This window comes from Carettochelys insculpta, chromosome 27, assembly GCF_033958435.1.
Source record: "Carettochelys insculpta isolate YL-2023 chromosome 27, ASM3395843v1, whole genome shotgun sequence".
NCBI lineage: Eukaryota > Metazoa > Chordata > Testudines > Carettochelyidae > Carettochelys > Carettochelys insculpta.
The window spans coordinates 15,443,884-15,469,262 of NC_134163.1; the positions used below are offsets into that span (position 1 = coordinate 15,443,884).

General features: G+C 39.9%; 1 protein-coding gene across 2 annotated transcripts in view; it reads right to left on the reverse strand.

Moving 5' to 3' along the window:
• The window catches only part of CRTC1 (CREB regulated transcription coactivator 1), a 59,335-nt gene that overhangs the window by 30,744 nt on the left and 3,212 nt on the right, over window positions 1-25,379 (reverse strand). The window lies entirely within an intron of this gene.

A 25,379-nucleotide genomic window follows, 5' to 3' on the forward strand; every position in this document is an offset into this window, starting at 1 on the left:
GACATCCTCTTATTGTCAGGGTGTCCATTTTTGGAGGCTGGAAAAGGCTCTTCAGACAAGCTGCAGACAGCTCTTATATCCAGAATGTACAGTTTCAACCTAAGAGAATTCCTCACTATGACAGACTTGTATGAGAGTGAACAATGTGGCACAAATGGTGTGGTTTGAACGAATACAGAGAATATCTTGTTTTCAATTGTTAAATGACAAGACGCTTCCTGAAAAACCATTTTAGCATTTTACATGTTCATTTAACCCATTCTGTGAAGTGATAAATGGAAAAAAGACATCTTGACACATGAAATTAAGTCATCTTATTTTCACTGTTATTCCTTCTCTTTTCAGAGAAGTAGGTCCTTAACCACTTTTGATTTAAGAGAACCAGCCCTTTCAGGAAAAAAAATGACTGGCTCACTTCAAGGTCAAAAAATCATGCATCCAAATCATATTTACCAGATTACTAACCCCATTTTCAGCCATTTCTCCTTGACCTCTGTACTGCTTCTGCACAGCAAACTCAGATCTGTTGTCACAGTGCCACCAGACCCCTCTGCTAGACTGATTAAGTGCATGCTGGGATCATTTAAATGCAACATGGTTACAGAGAGGTGGCTGTTTTAGTCTGTACAGTCACAAAACAAAAAAAAGTAGTAATGTAGCACTTCAAAGACTAACAAAATAATTTATTAAGTGATTATGAGCTTTCACGGGGCAGACCCACTTCTTTCCAGATCTGAAGTGGGTCTGCCCCATGAAAGCTCATCACTTAAATTATTTTGTTAGTCTTTAAATTCTACAGCTTTGTGACAAGTATCAGGAGAAGTAGCTGTGTTAGTCTGTATCTTCAAAAACAACAAGAAGTTGGGTGGCACCTTATGGACTAACAGACATTTTGCATCATAACTTTTCATGGGCAAAGACCCACTTTGTCAGCTGCATGAGTGGGGGGGGTGCAGGGGTTCAGAAGGGGATCTAAAGAGGGGCATCTCAGTAAAGGGGAGGGCCAGAACTGACAGTCTATTCAGTCAGGGTGGAAATGGCCCATTATCAGCAGTTAATGTGGAGTAGTGAACATCAAGAGAGGAAAAAACAAGTCAGTTCAGTCAGGGGGATGGGGCCCATTGTCAGATGCTAATGTGGAAGTATGAACATCAAGAGCAGAGAAACTGCTTTTGTAATGGGCCAACCACTCCCAGTCTCTGTTTAATCCTTGGTTGATCGAGTCAAATTTGCAAATGAATTGCAGCTCCGAAATTTCTCTTTCCATCTTCTTTTTCAAATTTTTTTGTTGTAGGACTGCTACTTTTAAATCTGTTACTGAAGGTCCAGGAAAACTGAAGTGTTCTTCTGCAGGTTTTTGCATGCTACTGTTCTTGATATATATAAAACTACGGTACGCCCACATCTTGAGTACTGCATGCAGATGTGGTCTCCTCACCTCAAAAAAGATATATTGGCATTAAAAAAGGTTCAGAAAAGGGCGACTAAGATGATTAGGGGTTTGGAACGGGTCCCATATGGGGAAAGGCTAGAGGGACTGGGACTTTTCCGTCTGGAAAAGCGGCGATCGAGGGGCGATATGATAGAGGTATATAAAATCATGAATGGTGTGGAGAAAGTGAATATAGAAAAATTATTTACCTTTTCCCATAATACAAGAACTAGGGGACACCAAATGAAATTGATGGGTAGTAGGTTCAAAACTAATAAAAGGAAATTTTTCTTCACACAGCGCACAGTCAACCTGTGGAACTCCTTGCCGGAGGAGGCTGTGAAGGCCAGGACTCTATTAGGGTTTAAAAAAGAGCTCGATAAATTTTTGCAGGTTAAGTCCATAAATGGCTATTAGCCAGGGGTAAAGTATGGTGCCCTAGCCTTCAGTACAAGGGCAGGAGATGGATGGCAGGAGATAAATCACTTGATCATTGTCTTCTGTTCTCCTTCTCTGGGGCACCTGGCATTGGCCACTGTCGGCAGACGGGATACTGGGCTGGATGGACCTTTGGTCTGACCCAGTATGGCCATTCTTATGATGTCTGATTTATGTCCATTTACTCTTTCACAGAAAGAGGGAGCTGTGCTAATTTCATGTAGTTGATGGATCTCCATTCCAAACCGCTAAATGTAGTGCCTTGCATGTTGAATAGTAACAGAGAGGGGGAGCCGTGCTAGTTTCATGTAGTTGATGGATCTTTATTCTATTTATTCTTTTACGTAGAGACTGTCCAGTTTGGCCAATGTAAATTGCAGTGCAGGCATTGCTGGCACATGATGGCATATATTTATTAGTAGATGTGCAGGTGAAAGAGCCCTTGATGGTATGGCTGATGTTAGCTGATGATATCACTCGTGTAGATATGTGAGCAGAGTTGGCAACGAGGTTTGTTGCAGGGATTGGTTTCAGGTTTAGAGTTACTGTGTTGTGGTCTATAGTCGCTGGTGGGAATTTGTTTAAGGTTGGCAGGCTGGCTGTAGGCGAGGCAGGCTTGCCTCCCAAGGTCTGTGAGAGTGAAGGATCATTGTCTAGGATGGGTTGCACATCACTGATGATGCACTGGAGAAGCTTTAACTGGGGACTTATATGTGATGGCCAGTGGTATTCTCTTGTTTTCCTTGTGAGGCCTGTCTTGTAGCAGGTGGCTTCTGCCTACACATCTGGCTCTGTCAATCTGTTTCTTCACTTCCTTAGGTGGGTATTGTAGTTTCAGGAAAGCTTGATAAAGGTCTTGCAGATGTTTGTCTCTGTCTGAGGGATTGGGGCAAATGTGGTTTCACCTTAGTGCTGGCTGTATACAATTGAATGTGTAGTGTGCCCTGGGTGGAAGCTGGAGGCTTCTAAATAAGCATAGCGGTCCATGGGTTTTCAGTATATGGTGGTATTTATGTGACCATCACTTATGTGAACAGTAACGTCCAGGAAGTGGATCTCTTGTGTGGACTGGTCCAGGCTAAGGTTGATAGTGGGGTGGAAACTGATTTATCCCACAGTTAAGTCAAAACTCAATCAACTTCATTGTAACAGTGCAAAGCTGTCTCAATACTTCAATGGCACCCTTACACCAAAGAGGTACCTGTTTTAAAAGACGCACTCATTCCCAAGAGGGCCTGCAATACAAAAAGAGACCGTTACTTACCTCACAATAAATGGTGTTTGAGATACGTTGTCTATAAACAGTCCAATCCTGGGTTCACACATACCCCATTCACCAGAGACTGGAAACTTTTTGGCCAGCAATGCCAATTGGCCCATGCCCTATCTCAGAGATGGGCAATTTAGGTTAGTGACTGGGCTGCATGAGTGGCCCTCCATCTCAAAGGGCCACAAAATTGCTGTAACCAAGGTGGTCTCTACAGATAGGGTAATTTTACTAACTGCACTTGTGTACTTAGAATTAGCATGGTGTGCCAATTAAACTGTAACTGATCAGATGAAGGAGTGCACAGATCTCAGTTAACATTATGTGCAATCAGCACACACCTCACTTCATGCACCCATTTTACATATTAACAGAGAGTAAGCCATGCTAGTCTATACACTATCAAAACAAAAAGCAGTCAAGTAGCACTTTAAAGACTAGCAAAATAGTTTGTTAGGTAAAACGGTGAGATAATTTCTCTTCAGTAACACACATCCCTTGAGGTCACTGACAGAATGCCCCATTCCATTAAAATGTTGACTAACTGGTTTGTGGATCTGGAGCGTTTTGATGTCTGTTTTGTGCCCATTGACCCTTTGTCTAAGGGAGTTAAAGTCTGTCCAATATACAAAGCATCTGGGCGTTGTTGGCACATGATGGCCTAATAAACTATTTTGCTAGTCTTTAAAGTGCTACTTGACTGCTTTTTGTTTCCATTTTACATATGTGTCACTTTAGTAATACCAATATGAACACAGATGGAAACCAGAAGAATCTGGCAGACTGCGAGTAGGCGAAAGTAAACAAAATGCATTACTGGTCCCACCACAGCCCTAGCTGCTCTCCTGCTCCCTGCTCATGAAGGCATGAATGGATGGTGCAAGGCCAGCTTTCTCAGCTCCTTAGCCAACCAGAATTCAAATGATAATGGACTCCAAAATAGCAAGGAAGGACAGCAGGTCATGTAATACACATACAAGCACACCTCAAAATACACTAATTATAATTTCCATAATAATCTTTCTTCAATCAACTGTCTGTGCATTCTTCCCTAGGGTTTCATACAGTAATCTTGTGCTAGTGGCTGGATAATCAGAGTCAACCAAATAACGACTAAAAGATCGCTCTGCCAAAGCAAACATCTACTCTGGATACCTCCCCAATAGCACTGTGTTTTGTGACTGTACAAACTGAACCCCCCAGGTGACAGCTCTATAAATTTCAGCAATGGGGACTTTTTGACTGGTGAGGGGAATCAAGCTTACCTATGAGAAATCCCAGCCTAATAGCACACCACACGTGTATACTAAGAATTAAACCATTCAGATTCTCTTCAATCTAAATGCCAAGAAAGTTCTGAAAATTACTCTTTATATTTTGTCTTTCAGAATCTTTGGCTTGAGGCTTCAGAAAGAAAAGGTTCATGAACAGTCTACTTAACATGAAAATTGGGTACTATTTTAGATTTCATTCAAGTTTCCTCCCTAGAGAGAGGCTTTACTCAGATGAAAGACAGTGCATGGGAGCATACCCTTAAAACTTTAAGGTCTCTCACACAACAAAATGAATTAACAGCCACCAGAAAGGACATCTGCAGGAAAAGGTGATGTAATGAACACAAATTAACTATTCAAATGGAGGACCCATCACACCAATTAACATCACACTAGGATCCTACAGAGGAAGAGGATTCTCTAATCTGGAGTTCGGAACCCTTTTTTGGTCAGGGGTCCAAAATTAACTGAGTCAACAGTGTGACTGCTGCAAAAAAAAAAATAAATAAATAAAAATAAAATAAAATAAAATGGCAAACACTTTGGGATGTATTTAACAGAAGTGTTGCACGCAAGACACAAGAAGTAATTCTTCTGCTCTACTCTGTGATGATCAGGCCTCAAATGGATTTCCGTGTCCAGCTCTGTGCACCACATTTAAGCAAAGATGTGAAGAAAGTGGAGAAGGTCCAGAGAAAGAAAAACAAAAAACTTAAAGGTCTAGAAATCATGACCTATGAGGGAAGATTAAACGAATTTGGTTTATTTAGTCTGGAAAACAGAATACTGAGAGGGACAAGGTAACAACTTTCAAGTACCTAAAAGGTTATTACAAGGAGGAAGAAAAATTACTTTCCTTAACCTTTGATGACAGAACAAGCAGCTTTGGGCTTAAATTGCAGCAGTGGCGGTTTTGGATTGGACATTAGGAAATATTTCCTATCAGGGTGTTTAAGCCATGGAATAGATTACACTGGGAGGTTGTGGAATCTCCATCACTGTAGATATTTAAGAGTAGGTTAGACAGACATCTGTTGGGGATGGTCTAGATGCCTCTTGGTCCTGCGATGAGTGCAGGGACTGGACGTGATGACCTCTTGAGGTCCCTTCCAGTTCTAGTATTCTGTGAAAAGCAGGAATAAAGATAGGATGGCTCTCTTGACTGAGAGTGCCATTTCCTCTTCAGCTGACAAGCTGCAATATTACTTCTTCATTGTTATGACACCTGACTAAATGACTTCATTTGTTTTTGCTGTATATGCTGCTGTTTGGCGGTGGGTGGTGTTTTGTTTTTTGGTTTTTTTTTTGTCCCACAATTTTTTTTTTAAGAAAATTTTTATTGGCATTTCACATAAAAAAATATTATTGTTTGGTATTCTGTGGTCTCAAAAAGTTTAAAAATCCCACTGCTCTGTTACATCCCTAGAAACCACATTTCAGGAAAGATGTGGACAAACTGGAAAAAGCCAGAGAACAGCAGCAGCAACAACAACAAAATGCTTAAAAGTCTAGAAAACATGACCCGTGAGAGAAGAATAAAGGAATTGGGTTTGTTCAGTCTGCAAAAGAGAAAACTGAGAGGAGACAATGATAATAGCTTTCAAGTATGTACAAGGCTGTTACAAAGAGGAAAAAAAAATTATTCTCCTTACTTTCTAATGACAGGGTATGTGCTGTGCTTAGAAATACTGCAAAGGATGTTTTTTGTGGGAAAACGCAAAACGCCACATTTATTGGTAATACACATATAGCAGTCACTGATACTTTGAGAGAATGTTTACATGCAAGTTGTCACATACAGGTTAAAACAGCAGGTAAGCTAATGATGTATCCAAGGACAGATATTTGGCATTGTGTGTTGGAAAATCATACATATTAAAGGCCCACATTGCTCAGAATAAAAACAGTGCCTTTTAGGTGGCTGGTAAGTAATCTATTTACATTATGGTGGGAGGTGGGGCAGGGGGGTGGAATAATACAGGTGTAATGTTGAGAAGCTCCTAGCAAATATAGGGGTGGAAATGTGGAGACCCAGGTTAAGATGAGTGGGAGGCTGGAGCAGGTTAGTGAATATATGCTAGTGGGAGCTCTCCCCCGTAACAGTGGGGAAGTTGGTCCTGGATGTTTTAAATCTTGTGGCTGGGGTAGCTGTGTGCCCCATGTTCCTGACTTCACTGGGTCTTGGGAGGGGTGAATATAAGGATGCCCTGGGGGAGGAAGGGGGCGGAGCCTAGTCTCTCCATAGGTCTTGCCCCTCTCAGTGGTACCATGCAGCCCCAGGCCACCAGAGAAGTGAGGGTAGTGGTATCCCTAGCCTGGATCCTCTAGGGTGGCAGAGGTGGAGTGACTGGGGAGTGGGTGGTGGAGGTTGCATTGGTGGAATGTGGGCCTAGGACATTTTCTCTTCTGCATCCCTCATTGTCCTCTTCTGCAGAGACTTTGTCCTCTATGTTCTCTGCTGATTGTATTTATATTCTCAGATCTGGGACATTGTTATCTTCTTTCTCCCTTGTCAACCTCTTCTGTAGTACCTTTGTCTTCCATATTCACCTCTTACTGAATTCCTAGTTTGAGACCTTGTACTGATTAAACACTCATAGTCCCAAAACCTAGGTAATCCACAGTTTCCTTAGTCCTGGTTCACCCCCATGTCTCTCGTCGTCCTCTGGGTCTGCAGGCATAACATACAGTTCGGGGTGGGGGGTAATTTGTCAATTTGTCCACTTCGAATTGACATTTATATTCAAATTCGGAACATTAACACATGGCTTAAATCGTGATGTGAACCTTCTGAGTCACTATAGGGGCTCGTCTGCATACTTAACTCAATCTAATTCTTGATCTTCCCCCCCACCCTTCCACTCTCTGATTTGCTCACCTTGATTATCTTTTTCTGATTGGTCCTCCTTGCTTCCTGTTTTTGGTTCTCTGTGTCTTAAATATTGAGTCTGTTCTGGTCTGGATATGGTCTGAAGAAGTGGGTCAGTCCCACGAAAGCTCACCTAATAAACCATTTTGCTAGTCTTTAAAGTGCTGCTTGACTGCTTTTCGTTTTGATTCTCCTGTGCAGCACAAGGCTGATGATTTGTGAGCGCGCTGATGCATTCTACCAGAACAGGTGACCCAGCTCTGAGCTGTACATGGATATGTTTTCCAAGCTATTGAAGGTTCTGGGAGCCCAAGAGGGGCAGGAGGGTGCATCACATGCAAACAAACATAGGGGGTCAAAACATGGAGGGCACCAGCCAAAGTGTCTCCCCCCTGTGTATCCTGAGCCACAGAATCCCTAACATTGGCACTGAGCTTTACGGTATCAGTACCATCAACCTCTATTCAGAGAGCTTCCATACTGGAACAGGGGTTATCAAAGTTAACAGTACCAACAAAGTGAGTTTTGGTACAGACTATATTGAGGCTCGTGTCAAGACTCCGAAGGGTGGTAATGTTAATGCAGTATGGTTAGCCACAAGGGGCTACTCTTTGTACTTCGCCACAGACATCTTTTAGGTACCAAAGAAACTACATTTTTACTATGACCCACCCTCAGACTGGGTCAGATTTCTCTCTCTGAGGTTCCATTAAAGGTGATCTTATGTTCTCTACAGAAACAATGGTGTCTCTTGCCTTTATTTTTTAAAAAATAAAAAAAAAAAAAAAAAAAGATTTTGGAACCAGAACTTTTGCCAAAGGAAGTATGGTTGCTGCTGGTGCACGTTTTAAAGAAGATGGTTTCAGAACTGAGGAATCCAGCGTACCCAGATCCAGCCCTGGTCTCTCATTTATCTAGTAGGAACATTTTAAAATTTATTTCCGAAATAAACAAATGGAGTATTTGTTCATGATGTGTTCCTCACCTACTCAAAAGGCACTTAGAAAAGCCATCATTAAGGTAAAGGTTGTGTCACATGGAAGAGGTTTGAAATCAGATTTCTGATCAGCCATAAGCAGGTAACTAAGGTAATCTGAAGAGATTCCCCCCAAAAAACCTGCAAGTGCACAAAATGTAAATTAAAGATGACATTCCACAAACAAGAGGTTGGACTCTGAAATACTCTGATCATTATTGTTAAAAATAAAGGGTTGCTTTAAATACAGCCAGATTATTCTCAAATCTTTACAATTCCCATGGTTACTCTAGTTAGGTCTATTGAGATTACATTAATGGAAGCTTTCTATTTTGAATTCTTGGACCCTCACCAAGGCATTTTACCTTCTTGGTCCAAGAAAACAGAGTCAACTTATACTCTGTGCTTCCCGCATCTGTACTGCACATGCATGCTAGCTCCTGTCAATCTGGGCATCAGACTGACAAAAGGTAGTCATCCACAGGGCTGCATATTCCAGCTGCTACTTCTGAATGCTATCACAGTAAGAAAAACTTTTGTTTATTGGGAAGGGCGGGGGGGACCCTTGGCATTCTTACATTTTGTCAAATGTCATGTCCTAATTGCCTCTGTAATTTTCTCAAGCACTAGCACTTCTTCCTATGCTACTTATGATGTGCGCACAAGACCTAGAGTCACATTCACTTGACTTACTTGCAAAAATCCAACGTAAATTGGCCAAATCTTTCTAAAAATATAGTCGTTTGGACAGTGGGATTCAGTTGGTAGAAGGTACAGATCACAAGGTGAGAAGTGTGTTACTAATACACAGGGTTTCCTGAACACCTTTAAGAAATATCAAAATATGCAAGTGAAACCCAAAGGAAGGGCTGTTCGCTGGCAATAACAACTTTTATGCAAACTCAGCATTAACAGCTCTAAACACTTCCCCAAAAAATTGCAGGCAAGTTGTAAGTTTGTACAGAGAGCTGCAATAAAATGACATATTTCAAAAGAGAACTGTTTTAAGTCCCATTATGGTCACCCTTATTAAAATATCTCTTTATACACATTCGGAACGCTCAGCTCCCACAAATCTGATATTTAGTAAGGGTGGAGTGTCCTTTAGATGAGAACAGAGATAATCTTTTGTAACGCTTATGAACACAGGAAGTAATTTGAAAGTTGCCAGTTTGCAGTTTCCATACTAAATTTTATATACAATTCAAACTTGGCCGTTCCAGAATCAGCCAGTGAAATCTAACTTTCAAGTTAGATAGCCAGTGAATTAAACAGAGATTTAATTTAATTTATAATTTAAAATAAGCCATTAGTGTTATTAAACTTCTCTGATTAAAGGGTTAACATAATTCTCTTAAATACTTACAGTTACACTACAGAAGAGTCTTCAGGCAGTTTGCTAGTACAAACCTGTCTTGACTGAAATGAGACTGCACTGGGCAGCATGCCAAGCAGCCTCCAGATATGGCACATTTAACAGAGTTTGAGAACGTCCCCTTTCTAAACGGCCATCTGTCAGACAGAAACAATCACCTAGAAGAACTTACAGTTGCTTGTAAGTTTTTGGGCTGGCACCCAAAAAACTAATCTGTGGTCTTCTTTATGAAATGCAGCATTGGTACCAGTCCAGATCTCTCTTAGCACATCCACTAAAAGCCACCACAACATAATCATTACTCGTTAGTCACCTAAGCAGAGGCCAAGGAACAGATTCCCTGCTAATTCCTTGGGCTCTGTAGATCAGGAGTAAACACACCAGCAGGGCATGAGGAAAGTTTGTCAATACATATGCCCAAGTCACAGCCCTCAAGGCCGTCAGTCTGGCACCTTTCTCAAAATCTAAATTAAACACAAAATTCAATAATCTCAAGACTGGACAGTCTGTTTCAACAGGGAATTTGAGACTCTCTCAAAGTAAACAAAACTTCTCCCTGTCCACTACTCCCACAGTAATAAGCAAATAAAGTCTTAAAAGGAAAGATACATGCATAGTGTACAAGAGTTTCACATATACAGATCTGGACTTGACTTCGCAGCCCACAGCTAAAAACTTCATAAGCCAATAAAATAAAATAAAAATACATTGTTTTCTCTGCCTCTGTTGAATAGTTTTCCAAAACTATACAACTGTTTAAAAACTCTGAACATAAAATCATTTTAACTATTGAAAAATAACCCTTTTGTTCATACGTCTGAAATTCACATTGTGTTTTAACTCTAAAAATCTTAAGGATGAGGCACTCCCTCTCTCTGATTAATCTATTTAATAAAATTCCAGACTAGTCATTGTTTCTCACTCTCTGAAGCCACATACTTATCCACATATTTCTGTCCACGTATCCATACTAACAAAACCATCACTGTACCTCACCACACCAGCCACACCATCAGGGGCTCATACACAAATGTGATACATGCCATCATGTTCCACCAATGCTCCTCTGTCATATACACTGGACAAACAGAACAGTCTCTGTGCCAAAGGATGAATGGACATAAAATCAACACCAGGAATTGAAATATACATAATCCTATAGGGAACACTTTAATCTCCCTGGACATTCACTAATGGATTTAGAAGTAGGCATTCTACAAAAACAACAAGTAGCCCTGTGTCACCTTATACACTAACAAATATTAACAACAGATGCATCTGACCAAGTGGGTCTTTGCCCACGAAAGCTTACGCCCCAAAGTGTCTGTTAGTCTCTAAGGTTCCACAGGACTTGCTGTTTTTGCGGACACAGACTAACACAGATACCCCTCTGACATTTGTCACCATCCTTCTACAAAAGGATTTTACCACAAGATTACCTAGGGAGACATCTGAATTGGAATTCATTTGAAAATCTGACACATTTAAATTAGGTCTTACAGAGATCTCAACTATCTTACGCATTGCAAGGGCAATTTCTCCACTTTTGATATCTGCAGTCACGATACTACTTAATTTGCTTCATCTACTGCCACGATTTCAAATACGCTTCCCATTCACCAAATGTGGTGAAATGGAACGCCCTCTGCCTGCGCTGCACACGCACCCCACCACTTGGTGACACAAGCACGTGGCTGCAGTGGCAGGGGAAGCAGCTCCTCCAGTGCTCGCACTCATATGCCCACTGGTGACTCCTGATGCAGCTCAGTTGCGTGCGTATGCAGCAGCACAGCTCTGGTGAGTAATCTTGCGGGGGGGGGGGGGGGGGGGTTGCCATGCCTGGTGATGGGGGGCTGTGGTGATTGAGAGAGGTAACCCCCTCTTTTTCTTCCTCCTTCCTTCCACCCACCCCCATATATACCCTGGATTCTAATGGCCTACTCCAAAAATCTGACGAAGTATGTCTTACCACAAAAGCTCCATTACCTAATAAGTTTGTTAGTCTTTAAGGTCCTGCAGGACTGCTTGTTATCTCTGAAGCCTAGAATGTTGAATTACTGTAAACCAATGGAAACAGCTAGAAGCACGGCAGAGAGCTCTTTTTGTTTAGAATATCACACAGTTTCTCAGTTGGTTTTCAAACTTTAAGTTCTCAATCATTTCAGGCTTTTTAGAAATTATGCCCATAACACAGCACAGACTCTCACCCACTTTTATTTAAGACAACCTACACATCCCCTCCAACCACAGAATCTCTTATTCACTAATCACCTTGCCACAAGTAGGCTAGAATTTGTCTGATTTTTAATTTTTTCTTTTTAACTGTAATCACAAATAAGTTGTACAACCTGTAGCATGTATCTTGCAATCAGATATCTGCAGGCAAACCAATATGCCCACATGGAGTCCCATTAAAATCAGAAGCACTATAACTAATCAAAGAGCATCATCCTACTGCACAAGAAAACCCACACAGGGTCAACCAATGGTCCATCAAGCCAAGAATCCTGTCTTCCAACAGCAGCCAATACTGGGTGCTTCAGAGATAGCAATGAAAATGAAATATTTCAGAGATCCATACCCTGTGGCCCACTCTCATCTACTGACAGAGGCATGGGACCCCCAGAGCAAGGGTTTGAATCCCTGATCATCATCCTGGCTATTACATAGCCTCAAGATATTTTATACCTAATTAGGCTAAACATCAAAAGCATCCTGAAGCAAGTTAATCACTCACCAGAACAGCTGGGAGACCTGGTTAACATTTATGATTAAACTCCTTAGACAATTTTTAGCCTTCAATGACATAGCGCTTACAGAGTTCTATTTGTTTGCTTTTTTTCTTTTTTAATTCTTCTGATACACAGCAACAAAGATCATGGTGAATACTTTGGGATCCCTTATGCTGAAGGATACCATATTGCATTTGAAGCAAAACAAATAATATGGTGAAATGTTATTAAACAGTACAAAAGACAAAGTCCTAATTCAAATCAATTGATTTTTCCCAGCCTTCTAGGCATGGCTTACTGTACAGCAAGACAATAATGGGCTACGTCTACACTAGCCCCAAACTTCAAAATGGCCACGCAAATGGCCATTTCGAAGTTTACTAATGAAGCGCTGAAATGCATATTCAGCTCTTCACTAGCATGCGGGCAGCCGCGGCACTTCCAAATTGACGCGCCTCGCCGCCGCGCGGCTCGTCCCGACGGGGCTCCTTTTCGAAAGGACCCTGCCTACTTCAAAGTCCCCTTATTCCCATGGGGAATAAGGAGCCCCATCGGGACGAGCCGCGCGGCGGCGAGGCACATCAATTTCGAAATGCCGCAGCCTCCCACATGCTAATGAAGAGCTGAATATGCATTTCAGCGCTTCATTAGTAAACTTCGAAATGGCCATTTGCGTGGCCATTTTGAAGTTTGGGGCTAGTGTAGACACGGCCATGGGTACGCACCCTTACTGCACTAAAGTGAAGCAGAGACTTTACAGAGTTCACCTTCAGCACATTTCACATAAGTAAATTCCGAGAGAGTCAAATTTTCAAAGTTATCTTTGCATTGTAAACTAATAAAATGTTTAACAATCCAGTGAATAATGAATAAGTGATTTTTTTTTCCTTAAGCAGCAAACTTTGAGGCCCACAGAGACAACTCACAAATGAAATGGACAGCTGCTTGAATACAGATGACAGCCAGGAAGTGGCATCTTGTATCATATCAGAAACACTGAAGGATAAATTAGTGTGGTCATTACATTGCTCATTACTTATCTTAACTATATGCACAGCATGTTTGGGAGGAACACCCTACACATTTCAAAAAAGCAATCTTGTTATTCTCTTTGAAATTGCGCCTTAAAAACTCTCCAAGATATTTACAAAACACTTGACGCTTGGCCTGCTGGTGGGCTGAGACCACTGCCCATCATGCAAACTAATCCAGTTTCATTGTTTCCTTGTACTCCCCATCTATCTATCCATCCGCCTCTAGGCTGATACTTAATCTTTTTGGGGATAGTGACTGTTGTTTGCACAGAGATTAGTATAATGGAGTATTGTCCATGACTAGTGCTCCTAGTTACTATGGTAATACAAATAATTGGAGTAGTGAGTGCAAACAGGATGTTCAACAGAGAACCATATTAAGGAGAGGGGAAAAAATAATCTAACAAACTTAGCAAGAACAGTTGAGAGAGATTTCCAAATGGGTTCACATGTTCCAAACACTGTAGATCAATAAAAGCATATTCTCTGTTGTTGGAATCCTTTTGTCTCAAAGAGACGGTGAGAATTGCAGCCTACAATCTAAATGGCTCGCAATGTCTCATGTGACTAAGTAGTCCAATCTAAGATTTGCATGATCTTTGGCAGTTATTTCAAAAGTATGTGCCTTGACTGGGAGCTGCTTCCTTCCTATGGGCTCTCTCTCCAACTGTAAGAGTCTGCTTCCGTCACGGACTTTGATGCACTGATGGTGCCACTTGTTATAATCACTTGCCAAGATTTCCCATTGGTTAGGATCAACTCCACATGCCATCATATCTTACTTGTATGCCTCTTTATAGTGATGCTCGAGACATCCGGCTGCTCTTGATAACCTTGAAGCTCCAACTATAGCATGTCCTTGAGTGTATGTCCAGCTTCCACCTTATTGAGATGGCTCAAGCTAGTGCAGTTGTCTTTACTTGATCAGGGCTTTGTAAATCTGCTCTTTGAAGAATCTCTGTGTTGGCGACTTTATCTTGCCAAGCAAGGCAAGAGTTTGGTTGTGGCAGGACAATGAAATGTGCCCCAAATGGATTGCTTCTCATAAAACCACATAGAAAAGAGACAACCACCCGATAGGTGAAAGGCAATGCCAGGTAAATCTTCTACTTATCTATGACAAACTGCCACCTTTGCTGGTTCTTCTAAACATATCCTCCAACCATGCCCACCAGCTCACAACACACACACACACACACACACACACACCCCTCATCCCCAATTAGTAAAATCCTGACATTAATTTGAAGACAAATATTCCCCTCAGTTGTTGACTGGTACAGAGGTGAAGAAACAACTGCTAAATTTCAAGAGCAATCAAAAAGAAAATGGGTAAGACTTCTCTTTCAGCTTAATCAACAATTCTAGGCCAATGCAGTTCAATTTCCAATTATAATCGAATGAGCATAGGGGTTGTTAATTCTGTGTCCTTGATTTGTCTTTTTATACTGAAGGTAAAGAGCCCAAATGCCTTGATTTTTATATAAATTAAATTCTGACTTTGTATTTAATGAGGCTATAGATCAGGGGTTGGCAACCACCGACAGAGGTGCCAAGAGTGGCACCCAAGCTGGTTTTCATTGACACACAAGGTGGGAGCTCAGCCTTGCCCCTCCTCCCCCATGAAGCCAGGAGCTTGCTCAAAGCTATGTCACCTGTCGATTAACAGAAGACCAGCTAATGCTACCAACCACCACCTAAATGGCAAAACTCTGCATCTTAATTTCTTTATTAATGAAGTTGTTGTAAGTAGGTCTATTAGCAAATTTAAAAACTATCACTGGCACTCAGACTATACATAAGGTCAAAAAGTCGAATTCTGGCACTCTGCCTTGGAAAGGTCGCTGACCCCTGCTATAGATGCTAAAAGATTTTTTTCTGATTGTCAAAAAACAAGCATAGTACTCAACACACAACCTCCACATAGCCTACATTATACACTAGAATACTAGCCAGTTTCTTTTTACTTCAGAAAACAGTTTGCTCTGTGTACCGCAAATAACCCCAAATAACTAGATCAGAACCCAGTGAAGTCAACAGTGATCCTTCCAGGCACAGGTGTCCACCTGTACAAAGGGTAAGAGTCTCTGTTAACACCTTATTTTATGGAAAAGGTAAAAATTTAAGCAGCTACTCTGGTTTTCACAATTTACATTATTTACTCTAATCAACTTGAACAATAGACTAATTTCTCTTTACGGTTCATATTTCCTAGTGCCAGGTCTTCAATTGGACTGCAAATCCAGCAAAAGACTGTTTACATCTACAAAGAACCTGTTCAAACATTAAAAGCATTACATTTTTTATTTCTGGTAAACCTAAATTTCAGGCCATACTACCTCATTGTCATATTAGTTGTAGAAAACATTAAATGCTCCTCACAGTAGATCAATTTTATCTGTAAAACCGCTAGTGTAGTCATTAATCAAACATTTACCTATACATCACGCTAGACTAGAAACAGTACAGCCAGCTTTTACACAATTTTACTAAAACAGTGCAGACACTGACTGCACAAAAGAGTCTGTATCAAAGACAAAACTAAAACAACCCAACTTCCTTTTCCTCTCTCTGTTGCTCCACTCTCACAATGGGAAGCAACTCCAGTGACCACTCTTCCTAAAGATACTGCCTGCCTGCAGTTCCTAATGCTGGTAAAACAGGACTGACACAAGAAGTGAAACCTGAAGCAAAAAAAGCTAAGTTGTAACCTGCAAGTGATCATACCTGTTCTTTCCAGAGCACTCAAGGGACATATAATATATTCCACCAACCCCACTCCACCTTTATAGCCAAAGGTTTTATTTACTCACATGACTGTTTGGTGAGGTTGTGGGGTGTTGTTTTGTTTTTCTAAGAGCAACACTACTGTCTACAACCATACAGTACAGACAGGACTCTGAAAACAGTTTTCCTAATTGCATCTGCCAACATCTTCAAACTTGAGCTGTGATGTCATTAGTATTCAAGTACTATAGGTTCTATAGCATAGACAACCAACCCAAAAGAAGCAAGCCAAATGACTATGACAAACCAATTATTTGAATACGTAAACCTTTGAGTAACACCGGGGTGCATTCCTGCAGCCCCACATCACTCAAATTTTCCCACAAGTCATTCTGGAATATAACTGTCCCTGCTATCAGAGCTCTCCCTTTCTGTTTGATGAGAAACTATCAGATTCCACACACATCCCATTGTTCTGGTGCCACAAAACCCTTACCTGCTTTAAAGTTATGACAAATGGGAGCTGCATACCAAATCTGGTGGTCCTTGCTCCTACCATTTAGTACTTCTTGAACAAACAGACTAACGGATGGACAGAGACAAAGACACACACACAAACTCTCTAAAATATATAGTACACTTTATACGTTACACACAGAGATCATCTCTCCAACAAGAGACTGATGAAGTTATACAAAAGTTGCCTTTTTATTTTGGGAGCACCGAATTACGTATTTTAAGAGTGAAAAGATTTATTATTCATTCATCACACTAAATTTGCATGACACTGCTGAGATAAAATTCCTTCTGCATATGAATATGAAGTCAGATATGACATACCAAAGAAATATGGGTAGATGATTTAGTAGAGCACTGTGCCACTTTTTTATTCATTAGCCAAATTTGAAGTCTTCTGGAAAATGAACTAGTATAATCTCAGTGCTTAAAGTCAGTACATAACCTTCAGCATTTGTAAAACAAAAACAAAAACACACTACAGCAATTTAACAGATTTTTTTCTATGTTTTAATACTCTTTGCTACTTCTAGTGAACAAAGGTTTGCAGTTTAAAACTCAGGCACAAATAAAAGTAACAGGTAAAAACAGGATACAGACTTAAAATAGTGACTATTCTTCAGAATCCTGCTCTATCACTGGGCACGGAGCCAAGCTACGCTACAAACCAAACTAAACCTTATCCGAACTTTTTTTAAAAAACACATACACATCTGATCTATCACCAGTCCTAAATGTTACCCTTTCTTTTTGAAAAATATCCAGCCAAAAGGAGAATGTTTGCCATAGACATTTAAATATAAAACCTCAAACTGGACTCAGACTTGAAACTTATTGATTATTGTATTACAAAAGTAACTCTGTCTGAAACATTTTAAGTTTAATTATGGAAATCCACCTTTAGCAAACTGTGAACTAATAATTTTTGAAGGTTGCTTTCTCACTGATGGCTATTTCACAGGATTAGCTGGAATTAAAGTCGTCAGCTTTCCTGACCAGATACCATTGCTGTGAATGAATGGCATTTGGTCCATCTGGTCAGGAAAGGTAGCAACTTTAATCTAGAATGAAGTACGCCTCCCAGCTACCTGCTCTGTGCCTCATGCCCTGCTCCTCCCATAGATATGCCTCAGGAAATATAAAATAAAAGCAGAGATGCCCTCATTAGGCAAGATAAAAATAAGCTTTTATGCTCCAGTTTTTATTTTTAGCAACAGAATGAATATTCAGTTATGTAATCCTACATGTTTCACAGATCAAAAGAAACAGGACATATTTACATTCCCTGAAGTGTACTATGAGGGCACACGGCTGTACAACAGTGACAGGTAGCTGGGAGCATGCCTAGTGTGAGTCATTCGTTAAAATGTTATTACAAAATAAACAAATGATTCACTCACTGTGGAGTTGTGTGTTCATTCACACATGCAGAAGGTTACTTAACCATGTCAGTACCACCAAATGTACACATCACCAATCTCAGTAACGTCACCAGCTTTGCAAGATGCTTTTTCCTCTGACAGTTTTTGAAATTGTGACTACTCTTGGTTGTTGGCCTGTGACCTTCATACTGCATCTCAAGAACTGTACTGAGTTTATAAGGTGAGGAACAACGCCTGAAGTGGCATTTACACAGTGCTAAAATCTCATGCAGATTTAGTCTTTTTGCTGAGCAGATGAAAAATATGATCCTGCTGAAAAGATTAACTAAGTTTTAATTCTGCAGGCAAGAGTGGGAATCAGTCACTTTTCAAAACATCCTCCTTAGTCTCCCTCTCAGCTGCAAGAATGCCACAAAGTTGGGAAAAAATTGAATAGCAGGAGTCTTGCAATTGTGCCCTTGTCATAAGCTTTTAAGAAATCTGCTGACCACTGGATACAGAGAAAACAATGGGAAGAACCTTCCTATGTATTAGAAACCATAAAAGCATTGTCGGTATGTCACTAAAAAAAAAAGGGAGCAGTGTTCTCTGTAAACTGAGAGCTTAGGCAACCACCCAGGAGAGATTCAGGTGCCATCCAACTAATCAGCAGAGCTCCCACAGATACTCACAGTGGGCAGCATGAATTTCTATTGGTGGTGCACATTCACACATACCTTGGTGCACATAAAATTTATTTTGCCTGAATGGCAAAAATTAGAGCGAACACTGAAAGGAAGCTCCAGTCCATTGCCTGACCCCTTGCCCCCAGATCATCTTAAAAGGACCAGCCCACTGGAGGTCTGAGTGCATCACTTAGGTGATTTCATTTCACCAAAACTATTAGAAATGAAAACAATAAAGAACTCTGTAGAGCTACACACCTCTCCACATCTCTTTTTCTAAGCTGATGCCTCAGAAGAGCTGGCAGTAAATAATACTTTGCCTCAAATGGCAACACAGTTTGAACTGCCCGAGAGTGATTCTTGGCTGGCTGATGTCTTGGACAGAAACTGGGAGTGCCTTATCTCCTTTGTGAAACCTTGATGATCCAGAGAAAAATTAATCACTCACAATAAAGTATTTATATTTTAGGAATCCAAAAGAACTGAAGATTTACCTACTATCACTGCAATTTACTACAGTTGGAAACTCTCAAACCCAGCATTCTCTTGTCTGCAACTTCTGTCATACGGTAGGACCATGGATCTTACAGAACCAGAGAATCCTGGGGCTGGGAGGAGAAGGGGCCAGCCAGATCAGTGGCAGGAGCCCAGGGCAGGGCAGACACCGCTGGTCTTGCAACAAGGGCTGGGGGGAAGGGCCAGCAGCAGCCACAGAGACCAGGCCCTGAAGCTGCAGCAAACGACCCTCGCCCTGAGTGGGGAGCAGTAGCCAGGGCTAGCTGGGTGGGAAACTGCAGGCCAGGGAAGCCAGGGCTGGGGCTGGAAGGAGAGCGCCAGGCTGAGGAGGAGCAGCAGCTCATGGAGCTCATCCCTGACAAGTTACAGCAGGGTCTGGGCAGGAAGCAGGAGAGCCATGGGAGACAGCAGGGAGGGGAGCCCAGGATCAGTGGTTGGAACACGAGCAGAGGGGCAGAATTGACCATCCCTGGTCCAGGACTGCTCAGGTCCCAAGGGTGCTGGACCAGGGAGGTTGAACCTATACTAGCACATACAACTACCAACATACATAAGACTCACAAGCAGCCTCAAAAATTAAAGTATGCGTATGTACAAAGGAAAGTATTTTTCCAGTCACCAAGAAAAACAGAGGAGGGATTAAATGTCAAGAAAGTAAATATTCTAGGAACACTTTATAATTATATATATGAACTTTTCTAGTACCTTCTACCCAAGAACCTCCAATGTTTTACAATATTCTTCTCCTTTTTTAAGGAGGGGACCACAAGAAGGTTAAGTGACATGCTCAAGGCCACACACTGAATTACTGGCTGAAACTGGATCTCTCTAGAGTCCTGACTCCCAGTAATCTAAACGGTAGACCAGAATTCCTACCAATAGCAAGTGATCATGTTGATGAAATTGGAAAGACTACCCCATAAAATAAGAATATGTCACTAATCCTTTCTCCAAAAAATTTTGAAAAAAAAAAGGATTCATCGCACTACTGAGTTGATAACATGAAAAATTGTTTTGAGGGGAATCAAGAACTTTTAGTTCCTAAAAAAATCAGTTATAAACAGTGATATAGTTATTCAGTGACAGCACTATAAGTTATAAAGTAATGATACATTTTCAAACATCTTGGTTGACAACATATGCTCTTTTGCAATGCTAATTTGACTCTCAACACAAGCGCTAATGGAAACCTTGACAAATGTCATGCTGAAGCTGTCATCCATAGCATGTTCAAAACCATATGAAAGGTAATTTTACACAAACCAAACAACTCAAACACTAACTTCCTGAATTCCACTGTTTTAACTACTTGGAGGTCTCTGCTTTGGTAATTAACAAAACACTAAGTGTTAACACAAGAACACTGCAACTTTGCAGGAAAAGACTACTGAATTTTTTTTAGATAAAATCAGAATGCATGTAAATGACAAATTAAAAACTAAGCAATTTCTTCTCTTTCTTCCCAAACAAAACGTCAGTAAGTTTACAGTAAGAAATACTACACTGCTGAATAAAGTATGCATCTTTTATACTATGGCATATCAACAGCCAGCAAGGTCTATTTACCTTGGACAGCGCAGACTAGTCAAGGAACACTGAGTGATGCACAAGAACAGAAACTCTTTATTCGCTTGTGGGTAAGTAATTAACTTCCATGTTCACACAATGCAAATTTACACTAAATCTTCCAAAGAATGAATGACATTTGGTGTAATTATTTCTGAACATTTAACTCTCCCTAAGCTTGTGAGTACCAGAAGTACAAGACACACAAAGGACACACATTAGGGCCCCGTGGACATTTAGGCCCTGATTCTGCAACTTATTAAACACTAGCAGATTCCTGCACATGCACAAATCCTCAGACACTTCACTAATGCTACCTCTATGCACAGCTGTCTACCCACACACAGCCAATTGCAGGATTATAGCTTTATTCTGTGTCCAGCCACAGAAATTCAGTTACTATACTTGAAGATTATGAATCAGCCCTAAGTGACCTAGACTTTGCCTTAGATACATGGTATCCAGGGACCCAAGTCTTTCTTTAGCATTATGAAGGACTTAAAGGGGAGGATCCTTGTTTTTTAAAAAAAAAAACAGTGCTAAAAATCAAAGTTCATATGCACATTTGAGAGTAAAATCAAAATTGGATTAACTTCCTTTACAACTACCTATGCATAGGTACATATTTACAATACATTAGCAGTCTTCTGCAAAAAATATTAGATCATGAGCAGCACCAAATTTAAAAAACAAAAACAAAAACCCCACAAATGCAGTGTTAGACTGTTCTAATACCACATGATTTTGTGTCTCACTAATTCCTTTTTAAATTTCAGTTACATGATTAATGTTGACTTCAAACTGTGCTACATCATTTGTGTTTTGATTTTTAGGTATTATTTGAAATATTACCAAAGTATAATATCAAATAAAAATTGCTCCACTTCACAACTTAGCAGGTGAGTGCTGAAAGAAAATACAAAAATGACTAAGCATTTCAAACACTGATTAAGGTAACATAGGGGCCAGAACTGTCAGTCCCTTGTAACAGAAATGCAATGCTTACTACCACAAGCAGTACTACTGACTTCAATGGGACTAGTCACAGGGCAAAATACTACCTTCAGTGCTGGGCCCTAATATTTTATTATATATTTCTTCAAGATTTAAGTTTTACAGATATGTATAAAGACCATCTTCTTAGTCATTTTCATAAAATTCTTTTAACAAAAACATTATTTGACACGGTCTCACATAATATACTTATCAATAAACTACGCAAATACAACTTAGATGGGGCTACTATAAGGTAGGTGAACAACTGGCTGGATAACCGTACCCAGAGAGTAGTTATTAATGGTTTTCAATCCTGCTGGAAAAGTATAACTAGTGGGGTTCCGCAGGGGTCTGTTTTAGGACCGGTTCTGTTCAATATCTTCATTAACGATTTAGATATTGACATAGAAAGTACACTTATTAAGTTTGCAGATGGTACCAAGCTGGGACGGGTTGCAACTTCTTTGGAGGATAGGGTCATAATTCAAAAAGATCTCGATAAACTGGAGAAATGGGCTGAGGTAAACAGGATGAAGTTTAATAAGCACAAATGCAAAGTGCTCCACTTAGGAAGGAACAATCAGTGTCACACATACAGAATGGGAAAGGACTGCCTAGGAATGAGTACAGCAGAAAGGGATCTAGGGGTTATAGTGGACCACAAGCTAAATATGAGTCAACAGTGTGATGCTGTTGCAAAAAAAGCAAACATGATTCTAGGATGCATTAACAGGTATGTTGTGAACAAGACACGAGAAGTCATTCTCCTGCTCTACTCTGCGCTGGTTAGGCCTCAGCTGGAGTATTGTGTCCAGTTCTGGGCACCGCAGTTCAGGAAGGATGTGGAGAAATTGGAGAGGGTCCAGAGAAGAGCAACAAGAATGATCAAAGGTCTAGAGAACATGACCTACGAAGAAAGGCTGAAAGAATTGGGCTTGTTTAGTTTGGAAAAGAGAAGTCTGAGGGGGGACATGACAGCACTTTTCAGGTATCTAAAAGGGTGTCATAAGGCAGAGGGACGGAACTTGTTCTTCCTTGCCTCTGAGGATAGAGCAAGAGGCAATGGACTTAAATTGCAGCAGGGGAGGTTCAGGTTGGACATTAAGAAAAAGTTCCTAACTGTCAGGGTGATCAAACACTGGAACGAATTGCCAAGGGAGGCGGTAGAATCTCCATCACTGGAGATATTTAAGAAGAGGTTAGATAGATGGCTTTCAGTGATGGTCTAGAAAGTGCTTGGTCCTGCCATGAGGGCAGGGGGCTGGACTCGATGGCCTCTTGAGGTCCCTTCCAGTCCTACTCTTCTATGATTATATGATTATCTTAATAAAATTTATCACTGAATTACCATAATTAACTTTAGCCAGGCTTTTTTAAAAATGTATGTCTTAGCATTCTTGGTTTAATTAACCTTTTAACTACAGTTTTGCAGTGTCCGCCTTTGATTGTTTGCAAATTGTGTTCTATGAATATAAGAAATATTGCTCTTTTACATAGGTTTCAAGGCACAAGATACTCTCTCATCTTACAGTAACAATTGTTTTACACACACACACACACACAATATATACATATATATATATATATATATATATGTATATATTGTGTGTGTGTGTGTGTGTGTGTGTGTAAAACAATTGTTACTGTAAGATGAGAGAGTATCTTGTGCCTTGAAACCTATGTAAAAGAGCAATATTTCTTATATTCATAGAACACAATTTGCAAACAATCAAAGGCGGACACTGCAAAACTGTAGTTAAAAGGTTAATTAAACCAAGAATGCTAAGACATACATTTTTAAAAAAGCCTGGCTAAAGTTAATTATGGTAATTCAGTGATAAATTTTATTAAGATAATAAATATATATATATATTTAAATAAATAAATTTTAATATTTTAATATATTATTTAAATTATATATATTTAAATTTATATATATATAATTATATATATATATAAATTATATATATTTAAATTATATATATTTAAATTTAATATATTATTAATATATATATATAATATAATATATTATATTAATTTATTATTTAAATAAATATATATATATATATATATATATATATATATATATAGACACAACCATATATCTTACCACGGTTAGTAATTTGTTCATTTTTCATTTAATGTTACTTCAGTCATTGGGCTAAACCTAATACATTAAGATTATTGTATTCACTTTCTCTGTTGAGGATCAACCTAAAATCTTTACCATCATAAAAATTCAAGCATTCAGGTTTAGTCAAGGTGAACTCAGAGGTATTTTACAAAAGTAATTTTGAGAAACTGAGCAACATTTGGGGAATAAAAACAGGTAATGCAAGCATGTATCATTTTCTCATATTAAACATATGCAGACAAATACTAACAGTGCCATCATATGGACTGATATGGTACTGGATTGTCTGTTATAGAACTGAATAAAGTAAATGTACGTCACTGGAGATCATAAGCTTATAATTCTTAGGGGTCCACAGATGAAGAGTGTTATTTAGTATTAAGGTTGAGTGATACAACTCCATGCACTTCCATTACCACTGGGGTTTTATCCCCAACAGAAACCTATGCACAAGAGTATGTGGAATACTGCAAAATGTTTCCAACTTTTAATATGAAGTTTTTTGTTTACTTCCTTGTTTATTAACCAGATTCTTCTTTGTTAGTGCAGCCCTCAGAACAGCGCTCACTTAGTTAACACCACTGAGTCCAGAAGAGGGAGCTCAAACACTGGCAGAGATCCCTCAAATCCTACTGACTTACAAAAATTATAAAAACAAACAAACAGATAGAATACAGAGGACATCTCCAACTGGATTAGAACTACCTTTAAAAGGCGGGTCGCATTCTGGGCCTGAACTACTTTTTTTGAGTCTGAATTTCCTGACACTTGAAGGTCCCCATAAAAATACTGACATTATTTGAAAATGTTATGCTCTAACATTTTGGCGGATATAACCTTGAAAAATTGGTTAATTTTATAAAGATATATTAAAGCTGCTACTCCACTGTTTAAGATCACACATGCAGTGAGTGTCTAGCATTATGATGCTCTGTGGCAGCAGATACTTTAAGACTGATGTACCCATTTATCAAAAGAAAGTAGTAACTGGTAGGGGGAAAGCTGTTAGAAGTTCACGCCTTGTCCCAGAAAAGGAGCTGTCCACACCACACAACAGCATTCCCCCACTTTAAAAACAGCTTCTATTCTGTTTATGATCTTGAATTTGACAAGCGCTTTTCCACTCACTCTGCTCAGATGGGGGTCTCAGAGATCTCTCCAATTGCAGGCACCAACATCCTATACAAAAGGGACACTCCATTCAAGACATCCCTGCTTCAATATAGTCCCTGTATTAGCCATTCATTTCCCTCCCCTTCGCCCACTGCTTCACATAATTTAAAAAATACGCTCCTATGTTCTCTCTACTGCACGATTGGGCCACTTTCCCACTCCCTTGTGATGAGACTAAGCTTCCTTTCAAAAATAAATAATTTAAATTTCAGTGGGGAAAAATATGTAACTTTTCCAATTCATATTTAAAATACTTAAGGAAGAACAAGAAAATATGATTTAAAAAAACACAAACAAGATAGGTTAT